General features: G+C 38.7%; 1 long non-coding RNA gene across 2 annotated transcripts; it reads right to left on the bottom strand.

Moving 5' to 3' along the window:
* Nucleotides 1-6,932: 6,932 nt before the first annotated feature.
* On the bottom strand, nucleotides 6,933-16,815 carry LOC134203509 (uncharacterized). 2 transcript variants are annotated; one of them, XR_009977624.1, is made up of 4 exons: nucleotides 16,234-16,815; nucleotides 8,013-8,258; nucleotides 7,626-7,948; nucleotides 6,933-7,564 (listed from the first exon to the last, which is right to left on the bottom strand). It is a non-coding gene; the product is annotated as an uncharacterized LOC134203509 (long non-coding RNA). The 2 variants fall into 2 exon arrangements; XR_009977625.1 differs by lacking the exon at nucleotides 16,234-16,815 and adding an exon at nucleotides 8,479-9,053.
* Between the last annotated feature and the right edge of the window lie 1,774 nt (nucleotides 16,816-18,589).

Below are 18,589 nucleotides of genomic sequence, written 5' to 3'. Positions count from 1 at the left end.
TACAAATTGTAGCGTGACCATTTGCGGACTCTGCATCGACGAAGGCCAGCCGCACGAACTGCACCACATCGATAATTTTTCCATCGTCTATCGGGAGAAGATGTACGAGCTGGAATCAGGCGAAAAAGTCTGTTGAGGCGCTGGGCGAGCGAACCTGTTACCTGTCAATGGAATTTGGAACTGCTTAAAAAAACCGCTACGTGGACATCGGCCCTAAATCTGCTTAGATCCGATAATGTTCAAGTAATGCTCAGTCCAAACGACCCGGAATAGTTGAAATTCCCCCACAAGCTGATAGTGATAATACCGATTGTATGATAAATTGTGTATAAATCATGCGCACTAATCTAAATAAAATGCGACGTCTGATAACTGCAGATATTTTAATTTTATTAAAAACATATTTCCGATTTTCTACCATACACGGAATACGTTCCGTGAATTGATTTATTTTATTGGTTGGTTGGATGATTGGTAGCATGCTTGAATGGATGGTCGTTTGATTGATTAGTAATTTGGTTTATGGGTTGCTGCTTGATTTATTAGTTTGTAGAATGGTTGGTTGCTTAATTGGTTGATTCGCTGGATGGTTGCTTGATTGCTTGGTTGATTTGTAGCTTGCATTAATTGTTGGTTGGTTGCTTAACTGGTTGATTGGTTGGTTGCTTGATTGGTTAGTCGGCTGATTAGTTGATTGGTTAATAAGTTGATTGGTAGCTTGCTTGAATGGTTGGTTGTTTGATTAGTTAGTTGATTGATTCATTGGTTATTTGGTTAGTTGATTGCTGCTTGATTTGTTAGTTGGTAGTATGGTTGATTGGTTGGTTGCGTGACAGGTTGATTGATTGGTTAGTAGGTTGGTTAGTTGATTAGTTGTTTTGTTGGCTGCTTGGTTGATTGGTTAATAAGTTGATTGCTGCATTGGTTGGTTATTTAGCTGATTGGTTGTTTGATTGGTTATTGGTTGGTTGCTTGATTGGTTGATTAGCTGGTTGGTTGTTTGATTGCTTGGTTGATTGGTAGCTTGCTTGAATTGTTGGTTGCTCGATTGTTGGATGGTTGCTTGACTGGTTGATTGCTTGATTAGTTAGTCGGCTGGTTAGTTGATTAGTTGTTTGGTTGATTGATTAATAAGTTGATTGGTAGCTTGCGTGAATGGTTGGTTGTTTGATTAGTTAGTTGATTGATTCGTTGGTTATTTGGTTAGTTGGTTGCTGCTTGATTTGTTAGTTGGAAGAATGGTTGATTGGTTGGTTGCTTTTTTTTATTGATTCCTTGATTGGTTGGTAATTTGATTGATTGGTTGCTTGACTGGTTGATTGATTGGTTGGTCGGCTCGTTAGTTCATATGTTGTTTTGTTGGTTGCTTGATTGGTTGATTAGTTGGTTGGTTGAATTGCTTGCTTTAAAGGTTGGTTATTTGATTGATTGATGCTTGATTTGTTAGTTGGTAGAATGGTTGATTGGTTGGATGATTGCTTGATTGGTTGGTAATTTGGTTGATTGGTTGCTTGACTAGTTGATTGGTCGGCTGGATAGTTGACATGTTGTTTTGTTGGTTGCTTGGTGGTTGATTAGTTGGTTGGTTGGTTGGTTGCTTGATTGCTTGGTTGATTGGTAGCTTACTTGATTGGTTGGTTGCTGCTTGATTTGTTAGTTGGTAGTATGGTTGATTAGTTGGTTGCTTGATTGTTGGTTGGTTACTTCATTGTTGGTTGGTTGGTTGACTGGTTGATTGGTTGGTTGTTTGTTGGTATCAACTAACCAGTTGGTGATGTTAGGTGGGACGCTAAACAGCCCTGACACGACGGCCCTCCGACGAGACAGGAGGTTTGCACAGGCCCAATAAGCCGCCTTTTAAAACAATAAAGGATCACGATTGGAAGCTTGGAACATGGAACTGCAAGTCGCTAGGCTTCGCAGATTGCGACAGGATAATCTACGATGAATTACATCCCCGCAACTTCAACGTCGTAGCGCTGCAATCTGCTGGACAGGGTTGGTTGATTGCTGCTTGATTTGTTAGTTGGTAGAATGATTGATTGGTTGGTTGCTTCATTGTTGGTTGATTGATTGATTGGTTGGTAATTTGGTTGATTGGTTGCTTTACTGGTTGATTGGCTGGTCGGCTGGTTAGTTGATATGTTGTTTTGTTGGTTGCTTGGTTGGTTGATTCGTTGCTTGATTGATTGGTAGCTTGCCTGAATGACTGATATATGGATTAGTTGGTTGGTAGCTTAATTGATTGGTTATTTGGTTGATGGGTTGCTTTACCGTTTGGTTGAATGGTTGGTCGGCTGATTAATTGATTAGTTGTTTTTTTGGTTCCTTGATTGATTGATTGGTTGGTTGTTGCTTGATTTGTTAGTTGGAAGAACTGTTGATTAGTTGGTTCCTTGATAGTTGGCTGGTTGCACCATCGTTTGTTGGTTGCTTGGTTGGTTATTTTGTTGATTGGTCGCTTGATTGGCTAATCCATTGGCTAAGCAATCAGCCATTCAAGCAAGCTACCAATCAATCAAACAACGAATCAACTAATCAACCAACCAAGCAACCAACAAAACAACATACCAACTAACCAGCCGACGAGCCAATCAACCAAGCAACCAAATTACCAACCAATCAATCAACCAATAATGAAGCAACCAACCAATCAACCATTCTACCAACTAACAAATCAAGCAGCAATCAACCAACCCATCAACCAAATAACTAACCAATCAATCATTCAAGCAAGCTACCAGTCAACTTATTAACCAATCAACCAAGCAACCAACCAAACAACTAATCAACTAACCAGCCGACTAACTAATCAAGCAACCAACCAATCAACCAGTAAAGCAACCAAGCAACAATCAAGCAAGCTACCAATCATTCAAGCAATCAAGCAACCAACCAGCTAATCAACCAATCAAGCAACCAACCAATAACCAATCAAACAACCAATCAACTAAATAACCAACCAATCAACTAAACAACCAATCTAGCAATCAACTTATTAATCAATCAACCAAGCAGCCAACAAAACAACTAATCTTCTAACCAGCTTACTAACCAATCAATCAACCTGTTAAGCAACCAACCAATCAACCATACTACCAACTAACAAATCAAGCAGCAATCAACCAAATAATCAACCAAGCAATCAACCAAATAATCAACCAAGCAATCAAGCAACCAACCAACCAACAAATCAAGCAACCAACCAACTAATTAACCAATCAACTAAACAACTTACCAATTAACGAAACGACCAACCAATAAAGTAACCAATCAACTAAATAACCACAACCAATCAATCAAGTAAAGCAACCAATCAACCAAATAAGTAACCAACCACCAATCAATCAACTAATCCAGCAACCAACCAATTAAGCAAGCTACCAATCAACCAACTAACTAATCAACCAATCAACCAACAAGCTAATCAACCAAATAAGCAACCAACCAATCAACCATTCACGCAACCACCAAAACAACTAATCAACTAACCAGCCGACCAACCATTCAATCAACCAGTAAAGCAAACAATCAACCAAATAACCAACCAATTAAGCAACCAACCAACTAATCCAGCAATCAGCCATTCAGGCAAGCTACCAATCAACTATCCAACTAATCATCAACCAAGCAACCATTGAAGCAACCAACAAAACATATGAACTAACCAGCCGACCAACCAATCAAGCAACTAATCAATCAACCAGTCAAGCAACCAATCAACCAAATAACCTGATTAGTTGGTAAGATTGAAAACCAATCAGCAATCAAGCAACCAACCAACTAAAAAATCAAGCAGCAACCAATCAACCGATCAACCAAACAACCAACCAATCAATCAACCAACCGATCAAGCAATCTACCAATCATCCAATCAATTAAGCAACCTACGAACTAATCAAGCAAGCATCAAAACAGTCGAGTCAAGTACGAGACACTGAATACGACCACACAGTTGTGGTCGAAATACGTATCTGCAAAGATATCAAAATAATTGGTGGAATTGAATGGAGAGTCCTAAACTCGTCTTAGACGTTTGAACAAAACAGTATCATCTATCCAGCCGACCAACCAATCAATCAACCAGGCAAGCAACCAATCAATCAAATAACCTGATTGGTTGGTTGGATTGGCAATTGGTTGATTAGTTGTTTTTTTTTTGTTTCTTGATTGGTTGATTAGTTGATTGATTGATTGATTGGTTGGTTATGCTTGATTTGTTAGTTGGTAAAACTGTTGATTAGTTGATTCCTTGATAGTTGGCTGGTTGCTTAATTGGTTGGTTGGTTGCTTCACTGTTTGTTGGTTGGTTGGTTGGTTATTTAGTTGATTGGTTGCTTGATTGGCTAATCCAGCAATCAGCCATTCAAGCAAGCTACCAATCAATCAAGCAACGAATCAACTAATCAACCAACCAAGCAACAATTGAAGCAACGAACAAAACAACATATCAACTAACCAGCCGACCAGCCAATCAAGCAACAAAACAATCAACCAATCAAGCAACCAATCAACCAAATTACCAACCAATCAATCAATCAACCAACAATGAAGCAACCATCCAATCAACCATTCTACCAACTAACAAATCAAGCAGCAACCAACCAACCCATCAACCAAATAGCAAGCCACCAATCAAGCAACCAACTAATCAGCCATTTAAGCAACCAACAAAACAACTAATCAACTAAACAGCCGACCAACCAATCAATCAACCAGTCAAACAACCAATCAACCAAATAACCAACCAATCAAGCAACCAACCATTCAGCAGTTCTACCAACTAACAAACCAAGCAGCAACCAACCAATTAATCATTCTACCAACCAACAATCAAACAACCAACCAATCTAGCAACCAATCTAGCAACCAATCAACTAAATAACCAATCAATCAACCAACAAACAATGAAGCAATCAAACAACCAATTAAGCAACCAACCAACTATCAAGGAACTAACTAATCAACAATTCTACCTACTAACAAATCAAGCAACAACCAACCAATCAACTAATCAATCAATCAATCAACTAATCAACCAATCAAGAAACCAACAAAACAACTAATCAACCAACCAGCCGACCAACCATTCAATCAAACGGTAAAGCAACCCATCAACCAAATAACCAACCAACTAATCCAGCAATCAGCCATTCAAGTAAGCTACCAATCAATCAAGCAACGAATCAACTAATCAACCAACCAAGCAACCAACAAAACAACATGTCAACTAACCAGCCGACCAACCAATCAAGCAAGCAATCATCCAACCAATAAATTATTCTACCATCTAACAAATCAAGCAGCAATCAATCAAATAACCAACCATTCAAGCAAACTACCAATCAACCAAGCAATCAAACAACCCACCATTCAAGCAAGCTACCAATCAACCAACCAACTAATCAACCATTCAAGCAACCAAAAAAACAACATATAAACTAACGAGCCGACCAACCAATCAATCAATCAGTCAAGCAACCAATCAACCAAATTACCAACCAATCAAGTAATCAATAAACAAAAAAGAAACCAACCAATCAACCATTCTTTCAACTAACAAATCAAGCAGCAATCAACTAACCAAATAACCAATGAATCAATCAACTAACTAATCAAACAACCAACCATTCAAGCAAGCTACCAATCAACTTATTAACCAATCAACTAATCAGCCGACTAACCAATCAAGCAACCAACCAATCAACCAGTTAAGCAACCAACCAACAATTAATGCAAGCTACAAATCAACCAAGCAATCAAGCAACCATCCAGCGAATCAACCAATTAAGCAACCAACCATTCTACAAACTAATAAATCAAGCAGCAACCCATAAACCAAATTACTAATCAATCAAACGACCATCCATTCAAGCATGCTACCAATCATCCAACCAACCAATAATCAAGCAACCAACCAACTAATCAATCAATCAAGCAACCAACCAATTAGCCATCCAAGCAACCAGCAAAACAACTGATCAACTAACCAGCCGACCAACTAATCAAGTAACCAATCAATCAACCAGTCGAGCAACCTATCAATCAAATAACCAACCAATCAGCCAAATAACAAAACAACTAATCAACTAACCAGCCGACCAACAATCAATCAACCAGTCAAGCAACCAACCAACTATCAACCATTCAACAGTTCTACCAACTAACAAATCAAGCAGCAACCAATCAATCAATCAATCATTCTACCAACCAACAACTCAAGCCAGCAACCAACTAATCTACCAATCAAGCAGTCAACAAAACAACTAATCAACCCATCAAGCAACCGACCAACAATCAACCAACCAACTAATCAAGCAATCAACTAATCAACCAACCAATCAAGCAATCAACCAACTGAATAATTGACTAATCAACCATTCCAGCAAGCTACCAATCAACCAATCAAGCAACCAAACAATCAGCCATTCAAGCAACCAACAAAACAACTAATCAACTAACCAGCCGACCAACCAATCAATCAACCAGTCAAACAACCAATCAACCAAATAACCAACCAATCAAGCAACCAACCATTCAACAGTTCTACCAACTAACAAATCAAGCAGCAACCAACCAATTAATCATTCTACCAACCAACAATCAACCAACCAACCAATCAAGCAACCTATCAACTAAATAACCAATCAATCAACCAACAAACAATGAGCAAACAACCAACCAGCTATTAAACTGATCCAAAATTATTTATCAGATCGCTCACTGCAGGTAAACTATCAGAATTCTAAATATTTAGGACTTCTGCTAGATCAAAAATTAACTTTTAAAAATCACATTGAAGGCCTTCAAGCCAAATGTAACAGATATATTAAGTGTCTAATTGGTAGCTTGCTTAAATAGTTGATTTATTGGTTGCTTGATTTTTTGGTCTGCTAGTTAGTTGGTTATTTGTTTTTTGGTTGCTTGATTGGTTGATTAGTTGGTTAGTTTTATTGATTGCTTGAATGGTGAATTGATTGGTTGATTAGTTGGTTGGTTCATTGATTGCTTGGTAGCTAGCTCACTAATAACTGTGGAAGTGCTTAATGAACACTAAGCTGCGAGGCGGCTCTGTCCCAGTGGGGGGTGTATTGCCAGTAAGAAGAAGGTATTGGTTACCAAAGTTTCATGGTTTGCTAAGAACGGAATTTCAGTTCAATGTCTGGAAGCAGTTACGGTTTTACCTAGTCATTCGATATTTTTTTAAATCCAACTATTATGCGTTTACGGAAATATAGTAAATTTTATCGAGGCTTGCTATTTGCTACCAGACATTTTCCCATCAGCTATAGAGAAAACTATGCATTACCGATGAGACCTGAAGAAAGAATGAGCCATCAAAGATGAGGATGCCACAGCAACCAGGGACATTCGGGGGCGTCTACGATATTTATTTAAATATGTATATTTTCCCCTCAATATTGTTTTTTGACAGAGTAGAAGCCACGTTTTATGTTGTGCGTGTGTAATGCAAAATATGATCCGACAGCATTCCTGCTTGCTGCACGATGAATGTAGGATGGTGATGATTTACATCTGGTTCCACGGCTGTTGCCTGCCAGTTCTGTGAAGGAAGAACAATTATTTCAATTTGAGAATGAAAGTATTGAGTGATTAAGTTTTACCTGTTGATGATTTTACCATCCGCATCTCATTGATTACATGGACGGTTATGGGGGCCAAGAGCTGCTGCTTCCGGTTTCCTTATGCTTCCGATGCGCATTGCTACGGTACAGGTCTGCGCCAAGTTCCCCACCACCCTTCGAAAATGATGTATGTATACGGAACAAGTTCAGCGTGTCCTGATTTGGTAAAAATCCTTCTCTTCGTGCATTCCATTGCGTTCCAGAAACTCCAGGTAGATTAGTGGGAATCCGCTGCTGCTGGTTTACCAAGAGATCACACTGCTGGCTGGCCTATTTTCCCTTTCGAAAAAGATTCCCAATACCTAAGATTAGATGAAACAATTTAATAACAAAAAGAAATTATCAATCAGGTCAGAATGTTCTTACGTGTGCTGCTAATTCGGTAGGAATCAGTTTTTTTCCGCAATTCATAGCGTTCCGGAAACGCTGACGGTATCAGCAGGCGCACCGGTCAGGCTCTATGCAGTGTTCCTAGAATGTATTCAGGAAAAGATCGAGGCACCTGTCCGACGGCAGCAGATCGGATTGTATACCGGAAGATTCAATGTGTCCATATTCTCACGCACTGTATCATTCTGCAGCCGGTCAACGGTCTAAGAGTCTGGCACTGCGCTAAAAATAATAGTGCTGTCCAATGAGCAGCTCGAAGTAGCTCGAAGTTGTTCCCGTCCTGCTCGTTCTTTTTTGTCAACAAACGGGCATGAGCGTGACAGGAACAACTTCGAGCTACTTCGAGCTGCTCATTGGACAGCATTAATAGTTTTTTCATTCACTTTGATCCGTTGCTGTCCCGCAGGCGGCTTATGTGGTATTATTTGGTTCAGCAGATCACCGGAATGTTTTGAATGCAGCATTAGCAGGCGACAAAAGCAATTTTCGGAGCCAGTGATGGAATTCCGAAGGTGGCTGGTATGAATCCGTTATACCAATTTAATATTGCTATCCAAAGAAAGATGGTTAACAACACCCGCCGGTTCCGGTGAATTTATCAAGTTCGACGCTGCCTTTGTGGGACTGTGCTGGAATTCCTTTATATTCCACATGAAATCCGCGTCCGAATCTTTCGTGGTCGTAAGCAGCTTCCGGCTGGTGATATCCTGGTTGAGTCCCGTTTCCGCAATTTGGCCTTTTCAGAAGGTGTACCGGGAAAATCCAACTGCGCTTGATAAAATTCGTAAAACTGTTTTTATTTTTGACAGTTGCTCAATGATGCAAAATCTAAACGACGACGCCGACGACGCCAAGGTGAGGGAGAAAAACAAACAGACAAACTGTCAAAACGTCGAGAGGGGTAAGTCAGTGCTCGTAAAATATTTATGTAATGTAATTCGTCACCCACGAGGGGTATTTTCTTCAAAACGAAGAAGAAGACATGGTGCCCGATTTTCTGATGCCTTTGTACCGGACATTTCGGTCTATGTATTCGTCAATGGTTTAGTCGTCGGAATCCACTTGGAATAGGGAGCCTTTTGGTTGATCGCTGTCATTTGATGGCATATCGCACAGGTCTTTACGTAGTCTTCAACATCCTTGTTCAACCCGAACCAATAAACTGTCCTCCGAGCTAGCTGTTTGATTTTGCTGATTCCTGAGTGGTTCATATGAAGCATTTTGAGTACCTTTCGCTTCATACTTTCAGGAATAACCACGCGATCCTGGAACAAAACGCATCCATCGACCTCTTCAAGCTCCTGGTAATGTGAGTACACGTCAACAAAACGCCGTTCCAATCTCTGAGGCCAACCCTGCTTCAAATATTTCAAAATTGTCTGTAGGAACTCATCGCTTAGAGTCTTTATTGCCACCTCTTTGTAATCAATTGGAAATTCGTTGGAAAAATTTAAATTTTTGACATATTCCCGTGCCCAATCTTTGGGAATCACCTCTGATAAAGGAAAACGACTGCAAAAATCGGCATTACCCATTCGGGATGAAGGCCGATACACAATATCGTAGTCATAAATGGAAAGCTCCATAACGTACCTCTGCAAACGTGTCACCGAAATGGAATTCTTACCCTCCTTTCCAAAAATACCGATTAGAGGCTTGTGATCGGTGTAGATAGTAAAATGCATACCGTAAAGGAATTTATGAAATTTCTTTACGGTGCTCACAACTGCTAACGCCTCGAGATGCAATATAGGGTAATTTTTCTGGGCACTGTTTAAAGAAAAAGAGGTAAAGCATATAGGTTTCTCCTCGTCCTCAACCAAATGTGCAATTACACCTCCTAATCCATAGCTACAGGCATCTGTTACTACTACAACTGCCTTATACGGGTCAAAATATTCCAAAAGGTTTGGGTTTAAAAGAAATCCTTTACAATCATTGAATGCTTTTTCACAGTTGTCAGTCCAACAATACGTCACGTTTTTCTTCAAAAGGTTGTAAAGGCAGCTGATGCGAGAAGATAAATTTGGAATGAATTTCGAATAAAAAGTTACAAGTCCCAAAAATGCCTTTAGTTCTGAAACGTTCCGTGGAGCTTTCGCTTCACGAATAGTTTTAACTTTATCAGGGCAGGGAAGCAATCCCTCGTCCGTTAAAACATGCCCCAAATAAGGCAAACGCGTTACAAAAAATTTGCATTTCTTTAGATTTACCTTTATGTTGGCTTTAGTTAGCCTTTCTAAAACCAAAAAAAGTTTCTTCTTGCACTCGTTGAAGTTTTCTCCCGCTATCAGCACGTCGTCCAAATAAACTGTAACGTTCTCCAAACCACAAAGTACTTGGTCCATGAGGCATTCCACGGGGGCATGTCAGTCGATCCTGAGCGACCATTTCGAAAATATTTGAAACTCTGCACAGTTTTTCAATTTCATCTAAATCGTCATTTTTCGATATCAAATCTTCATATTGAGTCACGACTAACTTTTCAAAAGGGTGTATGTGAAAATGGTTCAAAAATATTTAAAAAGCTGCACAGCAAAAACGGAATGTTCGATTGTTATGATTTTTTCAGCAAAGTTAGACAACTAAATGGTGATTCTTAAGAAAATGTGCACAGTAAAAAAAAAATTTTTTTTGCCTTTAAAAATATCATTTTGGTCACAAAAACTCAAATATCTCAAAACCCTATCTTTTTTCGAACGTAATTTTTTTAGGGAAAACGGTCCATTATATTAGCTATCTACCATAAAAATTTGGTGATGGTAAACTAATAAACAAAAAAGTTATGACATTTCAAACATTTCACAATTTTCACATTTAGTAAAAAAAAATTTTTTCTGTGTAAGTTATTTCGAGAATTGCAGTTTGATGCAGATTTTATTGTTAAGGGACGTGATTTAAACAAGTTGTTTTCATGATATTTTGATTTAATTATTCATAGCATCTATAAGAAACTTAGACACGATCCAGTGTTGTGATCAAAAGTATTGATAGTGTCATAATTTTCATTGCACGTGACTGGCGAAAAATTCTTTTAATAGTGTTGAAACCTGTTGATAATAACGTTGATAGAAACATATCAGAAATGTTATTTTTAAGACAAAAGCTGCAAAATCAAAGATTTATATACACGTGTACGTCTATAGTTTACCTGCAATAGAGAATAGACTTTATGATCGGGAGGAAAAGGGTATCTTCAACAACAACAAATGCATGATAGGTACATACCATGACAATGCTCACGAAAAGCAAAAAATTACTACTACTAAGGTTGTTAAAAGATCTTATAGTAATTTTTTCTTCAGTCAAGCAAATGACACCAAACTAGTCAGTAAAACTTAAAAGTGATTTTGTTTATTGAAATATTACGAACAACATGAGTAGCCGCTTTCTCAACTGTTGTAGGCCGTTTGATGGAAAAAGTGTTCAAAAGAGTTACGAAATCTCACCGAAAGCACCATAGATAAACTGAAAGCGACTGGTTATGCTCCAATGTCCACATTGAATACAAATTTACGCATTTGCACGTCCTGCCGTCTAAACGTTGACAAAAGAGCAATCTGTATATCATCGGTTGAGCAGAGCGCAGGAAGTTCGAAAACGACAGCAACTGAGGAATTGCCAGATGTATCGACAACAACTGAGGAATTACCAGAAGTATTAAGTGCTGAGAGCCTTGCCACCGTACCATCAGCGAAATCTGTTTCAACAAATCAATCGGAAGATGAGTGTATCCAAAAGGTCAACATCGAACGCTTTAACGAGAGCATAGCTGGGATAAAAGTGACTCGATTAAATGGAGTAAGATGGACTACGTTTATTACCCGGAGAAAAAATACCGTGAAATAAACGAAGCTGTACGAAGAAACCTCTTCAAATTAGGACCTGATGATGTGGAAAATACAGACTACGATGAGGTAATTATAAATATGAAGGAAAGGTTCTCGAATGCAGCCACGACAAGGAAAGAAAAATTATTGATTTTGTCGATGCTGCCAAGTTCGTGGTCTATTCAGGATGCCATTGATGAGTTCAAAACCAATAGAAATACAGTAAAAGAGGCAAAACAATTGAAGAATAACTGTCTTTCAACCAAAAATACTAGGCCTAGTACTGCATTAACAGATGAGACAAAAGAAATAGTAGTTCAATATTTTGAAGATGATGAAGTAAGTCGAGCTATGCCTGGTCAAAAGATTATGTATCAGTAAAAAAGATGGAAAGCGTCAAGCAATCCAAAAACGATTAATGATGACGACTTTGAAAGAAGCGTACACACGCTTCAAGGAAATTCACGATAATATTAAAATAGGTTTTCCTCATTTGCAAGCCTTCGGCCAAGGCAATGTAAGCTTCTTTCCAATTCAGGAACACATAATGGGTGTGTGCACAACCCATGAGAATATTAATCTTATTTTACATAGTTTGAAAAGAATCAATTTAACAAAGGATATTAAAATGTTAACTGGTAGTCTTTTGTGTGAAAATACAACATCAAATTGCTATCTACGATCTTGTTCGGATTGTCCAGATTCTTCATCATTGGAAAATACTTTATTCGCTGAGTTTGAAGAAAAATATATTGATCAGTTATCATTTGAGCAATGGGTGACCACGGATAGGTGTGACATAGAAACTATTGTAAAACCTGTAGATGAGTTTGTGTCATATTTTTGCTTGAAATTAGAAAGTTTAATCCCTCACGATTTCATTAAAACAGAACAATCCAGCTTTTTAAAAAATACGAAAAATACATTACAAAATGGTGAATTTTTAGTCATTTGTGATTTTTCTGAAAATTACAGCTTTGTATTGCAAGATGAAGTGCAGTCCCATCACTGGAACGTACAACAAGCTACAATTCATCCATTCGTTATTTATTTTAATGGAAGTACGCAAATTGAACACTTAAGTTTTATTATAATTTCCGAAGATTTAAGACACGATTCAGTATCACGCGTTGATAAGCATAAAGAAGTCAAAAAGATATATTTCATGTCTGATGGACCAGCGTCGCAGTACAAAAATCGTAAGAATTTTTCGAGCCTATGTCAATTTAAATCAATGTACGGAATTGATGCAGAATGGCATTTTTTTGCTACATCACATGGCAAAGGTCCTTGTGATGCTATTGGAGGAACAATAAAGCGCATGGCCACAAGAGCAAGTTTAGCCAAAGAACGTGAGCATCCAATTAAAACTGCGAAAGAACTTTTTGATTGGGCAAATCGTAGAAAAGAAACAGATTTAACCAAATTATCATTTTGTTTTACTACTACTGAAGAGTACGAAATAAAGGCTTCAGAGCTCAGCGAGCAATTTAATAACGCGAAAACGATCCAAGGAACCCAAAAATTTCACTGTTTCATTCCATTGTCGGAGAATAAAATTAAAGCAAAACTATACTCAAACTGTGCTGATAATAATTCAAAAGTGTTCGATATTTTAAAAAATTTGAATAAAAATAAATAAAAAATAAGTATTAATAAACTGTTTTCATGATATCATAACCCATACCAAAATTCAAACCCAAAACTCTTAGAGTTTCTATAACAACATTGTGTAACTGCCACATTTAATTTAATACTTAGGATAATATTAATTCATTTTATTTATTTATACATATAATATTTATACATATAATATACATAATATCGATGAATACATAAATATGGAATATCATACAAACAACTTGTTTAACTCACGCAAGGCCCTTAACAATAAAATCAGCATCAAACTGCGATTCTTGAAAAAAAATACACGGAAATTTTTTTGTTTACTATTTGTGAAAATTGTGAAATGTTTGAAATGTCATAACTTTTTTGTTTATTAGTTTACCATCACCAAATTTTTATGGTAGATAGCTAATATAATGGACCGTTTTCCCTAAAAATTACGTTCGAAAAAAGATAGGGGTTTTGAGATATTTGAGTTTTGTGACAAAAATGATATTTTTAAAGGCAAAAAAATTTTTTTTTTACTGTGCACATTTTCTTAAGAGTCACCATTTAGTTGTCTAACTTTGCTGAAAAAATCATACCAATCGAACATTCCGTTTTTGCTGTGCAGCTTTTTAAATATTTTTGAACCATTTTCACATACACCCTTTTGAAAAGTTAGTCGTGACTCAATATGAAGATTTGATATCGAAAAATGACGATTTAGATGAAATTGAAAAACTGTGCAAATTTTCAACTCAATAGAAAATCATGAATTAAAAATTTTCTTAAATTTTGATGCTGTTGCTTGGAATCGCTCCCATGACCTTTTGAAAAATTGCAGCGCTAGACGAAGCTCCCTGTGGGAGTCTGTTGTATGTATAGAGGCCCTTGATGGTATTTATTACCATGAACCTCTTCGAACGATCGGTCAAAAGTAGCTGAGTATAAGCACCCTCCAAGTCCAAAGAGCAGAAAATTTTTGAACCCGAAAGTGTAGCAAAAAGATCCTGAGCAACAGGCAAAGGGTACGTATTTGGAAGCAAAACTTTATTGATAGATACTTTGCAGTCTATCACCAAACGAATATTTTTATCCTTTTTGACAATGGCAATAACCGGCGAAGCCCATTCGCTGGCTTCAACTGGTGTGATAACTTTTTGCTTTTCCAAATCTTCCAAATAATCAACAACTTGCTGTCTCAAACGCAACGGAACCTCATAGGCTTTTTTAAAAATGGGTGTATCTTCCTTCAAGATTAACTCTCCCTTATAACCAACTATCGGACTAGAAAAATCTTTGGTGAAAATCGTCGGAAACTTACTCATTACTTCATCGACAACTGTTTGCTCGTCAGTCACGTCAATGTTCCCAACCATCAACGGAGGATTGTTAAATGTGTTTCGCCATCCTAAATAAAATTCGTCCAACCATGTACGGCCAACCAGAGGGATGAAATTGTTCTTGCACCGTAAAACAACCATGGTTAGCTGTTTCCGGTTCCCAGCGAGCTGTACATCAACACAAATTCTTCCAACTACATTCAATTTGTTTCCGTCAATAACAACAAGTTTTTTGTTGCATCGCTGCAACTCACAGCTTTTGAAATTTCTCAAATACAGCTCTTCTGGAATAACGCTCTCCGCTGATCCACAATCAATCTCCATGGTTAGACGCTTTCGATTGATTAAAACCTCCACATAGCAGGGATCACTGATCTTGTTGATTGACGAGATCATAAGACAAGGCATGCCATCAGAATAATCTGAATCAGAGTGTAAATCTTTCTTTAAACGTTTAAACAGTCTCGAATCCTTTGTACTGGAAGATGGCTTTGGAGAATCAAGAAATTTGACACTTGGCTGGTTTTACGGGAGATTTTTCCATGCTAACGGTAGCAAAATTTCCTTGTCTGTCCAGTTCGCTTGCAAAAGGAACAAAGGTAAACTGGTTTACCTGAGCTTGCGCCTCTTTTGCCTTTGTATCTACCATTGCTTCTACTCCTGGACAAAACGATCGATTTCTATCAAAACTACGGCTCCGGCTTCGGAATCTACTCCTAGACCGCGAAGCATCAGATCTGTTACCCAATCTGGCCACTAAACTAACGCGTCTGTCATCGTCGTGTTTCAATTGCTTCGTCCTACAAGCCGATATCTCCGAATTGAGAATCAACCGTTCTGCTTTAGCAGCAGACAAATCCTCTTCATCACATAACCGTTTCTGTAACTGAACATCGTTCACTCCAATTACAAGCATATCACGAATCGCCCTTTCTTTGAATTCTCCAAAATCGCATCTTTCAGCCAAACTGTAATTACAAAATCCTCTAGTGACTCGTTTCTACCTTGCCTTTTTGTCCAAAATTTGTAACTATGCACAACAGCTGAATCGTTCTTGTCATAACGTTTTTTAAGTTCATCAGTCATTTGTTTATACGTTAAATCATTGAAATTCTTTCCTGGGAATAGCCTTTTAAGTTCTGTGAAAATCTCTTTTCCACAGACTGCCAGAAATGACGTTTTATAACGTTCTTCCGGAAATTCATTATGTTTAAAAATCCATTCCAGCTGTTCTTGGTATTGGCTGAATGGCATAGAGTAAGGGACGAAAGGATCGGCAATCGACGTCAAGGTCATCCTTCCCAAAGAAACGCACAAAATCAACAAAAAATCAAAATGAAAATTGGCCCAATTAAAACACAAAATAAATAAAATAAATCTCGCTAAAGAGTAAAAACAAAAACAAAACCAACGTACCTGTTTAAACAATGCACTCGATGATCCAAGATCAAATGCACTCCACCAAATCCAAATCCAAATCGTCAAGAAAACAGCACACAGCAACAAAATCCGCTCAAAGTTTTCTCCGTCGAAGCACTTCTCAAAAAAAAATCCTCACAGCAGCATTCACCATAAACAAAAGCTTTCCTTCGTTGCACTCGATCAAAAAATATCCACGTAACAGCAGCAGCTCTGCGACCCAACAGCACCAAATCAATATTGTTCACCACCGGCACACAATACAACCAGCTGACCGACGGCTTCACACTCGGTAGTTCGTTGACCTCCGCAGATGCACTTTTCGATGCACTTTCCAAAATTTGCTGATTTCGACGCCGACACAAAACAATCACCGACTGTTTGGCTCCAATGCTCGGGTTGTCGGTAGTGGTGAAAACGATGTTAGGTTCTGATGCCACACTCACACTACTGTTAGCGCAACTGTCACCTCCGTCAGATTTTCCCTTTTTTTGTATCCGCGTTCTTGGTCACTGATCCTCCTTCGGCGAACGGTTCACACCGAGAAAAAGTGTTTTTAGTATTCGTGGAATTCGCATAAATGCTGTAAAATGTGGAAAACCAAAAATGTGTGTGTAAAAGAAAATGATCGTCGACAAAATTCCAACCACGTTTTAATTTTTTTTTTTTTTACAAAATGGCTTCTATTTAACACAATGGTTTATAAAAGATTTTCTCTATATGTTTTACACAAACCGTAAAAATCGCGTTTGAAAAACTTCTCATCACCACAAAAGAAAATGAAGCGATTGTTCTGGCGCAAATAGTTTCACATAAAGGAAAAACTCAGAACAATGGCCGTCCAAACGTGAAAAATGGGTGGAAAGCAAAATTCTTTGTCACTTCATAAAAGGAATACTTACGCCGAGTGTTCTTGAAACAAATGGTATATTTGGTAATCCTACCAAAACACTATAAAACTTCCACAAAATGCACGCAGTCACTCGCAAAAATTAAAACCAACTGTAAAAACTTTTGTAACCAGTGGTGTGTTGATCTGTCCAAGATTGTTGAGATTTTCGTGGTTTTTGTATTCGGTTTTTTGTTGTATATGCCTTGAAAGTTATTGATCCATTGAAACTTGACCCAATCAACACCCACTGTGCCGACATCAGCAGCATAGGATAGTTCCGCTACTCAACACCAGGTGTACGCAAGGACATGGGAGGCCATGGTGGGTGGTGTAATGGGGACACCAATAGGGCGAAAATGTGATGAGGGAAAAAGGTAACGGTCAAGCCCAAGGCCAAGCCTTTTCGCGCGAACGACCACCATCGCTAAATGGCAATTAGCTTGCAACTTTTGCTAGAGAAAGACGTGAGTCGATTAGATATCCGGAAAATTGAAACCAAGTTAAAGTTAAAGTCGAAGATCGGTGAAAAAGTGAATTGCGCGACATAGGAGGAAATATCCAGGTATGGTTTAAACCTGACCATCGATCGTCCCTCATCACTAACCGCCATAAATAACCCCAACACCTCCGATAGGACCCTTTTTGACTAGACCTTAGTGCACCCACATCAGTCTACGTGAACTCGGCCGTGGAGTGTTCTTGGAGCCATTAACCAAGCAGCGGTGGACCGCTTGCGTCCGAAGCTCGACCCTACACGCTCTGGGCCAGATTTGCCATTCTAGCACGTCCGTGGCACAACTGTCCAGATACCGCCATTTTGTGGATATCACCAACGCTGCAGGCACTCCGTGACTGGGTTCGAGGAGTCAAGCCAGCATCGAAACCTCGAGGTAGTGTCCCCCCCGAGACAGTCCAATACGGGCTACAATTGGAGCTACCCGGTAGCGACGTTAGAGAAGCGGTTGGAGTAGCGGAACGTGAAGGGGCCCCACCGAAGAGTTAGAAAAGTGAGGTAGGAGGTAGATTAAGGAAGTGGGAATACGAAGGAGTAATAAAGGTACCTGTGTGTAATTTGAAGAATCCGGTATGGTGTTCAAGTGGAAGTTTCCTGTATTTTCTTGGCCGCGATAATCAAGCGCGTACGCCGACCCTGAGGCTATTGAATAAGGGGGGTCTCATTAGTGCTGGGCAGGGATCGCCCCATTAGTTACACTTAGCGCCCAACTGAAATTTGCGTAGATTATCAGTGCCCGGGTACACTTGAATGCCAATTGCGTGTCTTTGCAGAAGTCTCTGGGAAAACGTCCAGACTTCGCTAACGAACTTGACCAAAGCACACAAAACAGGTAACCAATTGATGAATGAGGGTCAATATAATTTTTTTCATTAAGAGGGGTCTTGGATGTAAGCGAACGGTCTGAATAGCTACCCATCATTGAGCAAAACTTACTAAAAGCATAT

Source organism: Armigeres subalbatus, unplaced genomic scaffold (assembly GCF_024139115.2).
Source record: "Armigeres subalbatus isolate Guangzhou_Male unplaced genomic scaffold, GZ_Asu_2 Contig1894, whole genome shotgun sequence".
NCBI lineage: Eukaryota > Metazoa > Arthropoda > Insecta > Diptera > Culicidae > Armigeres > Armigeres subalbatus.
This window is presented reverse-complemented; position numbering and strand designations above follow the sequence as displayed.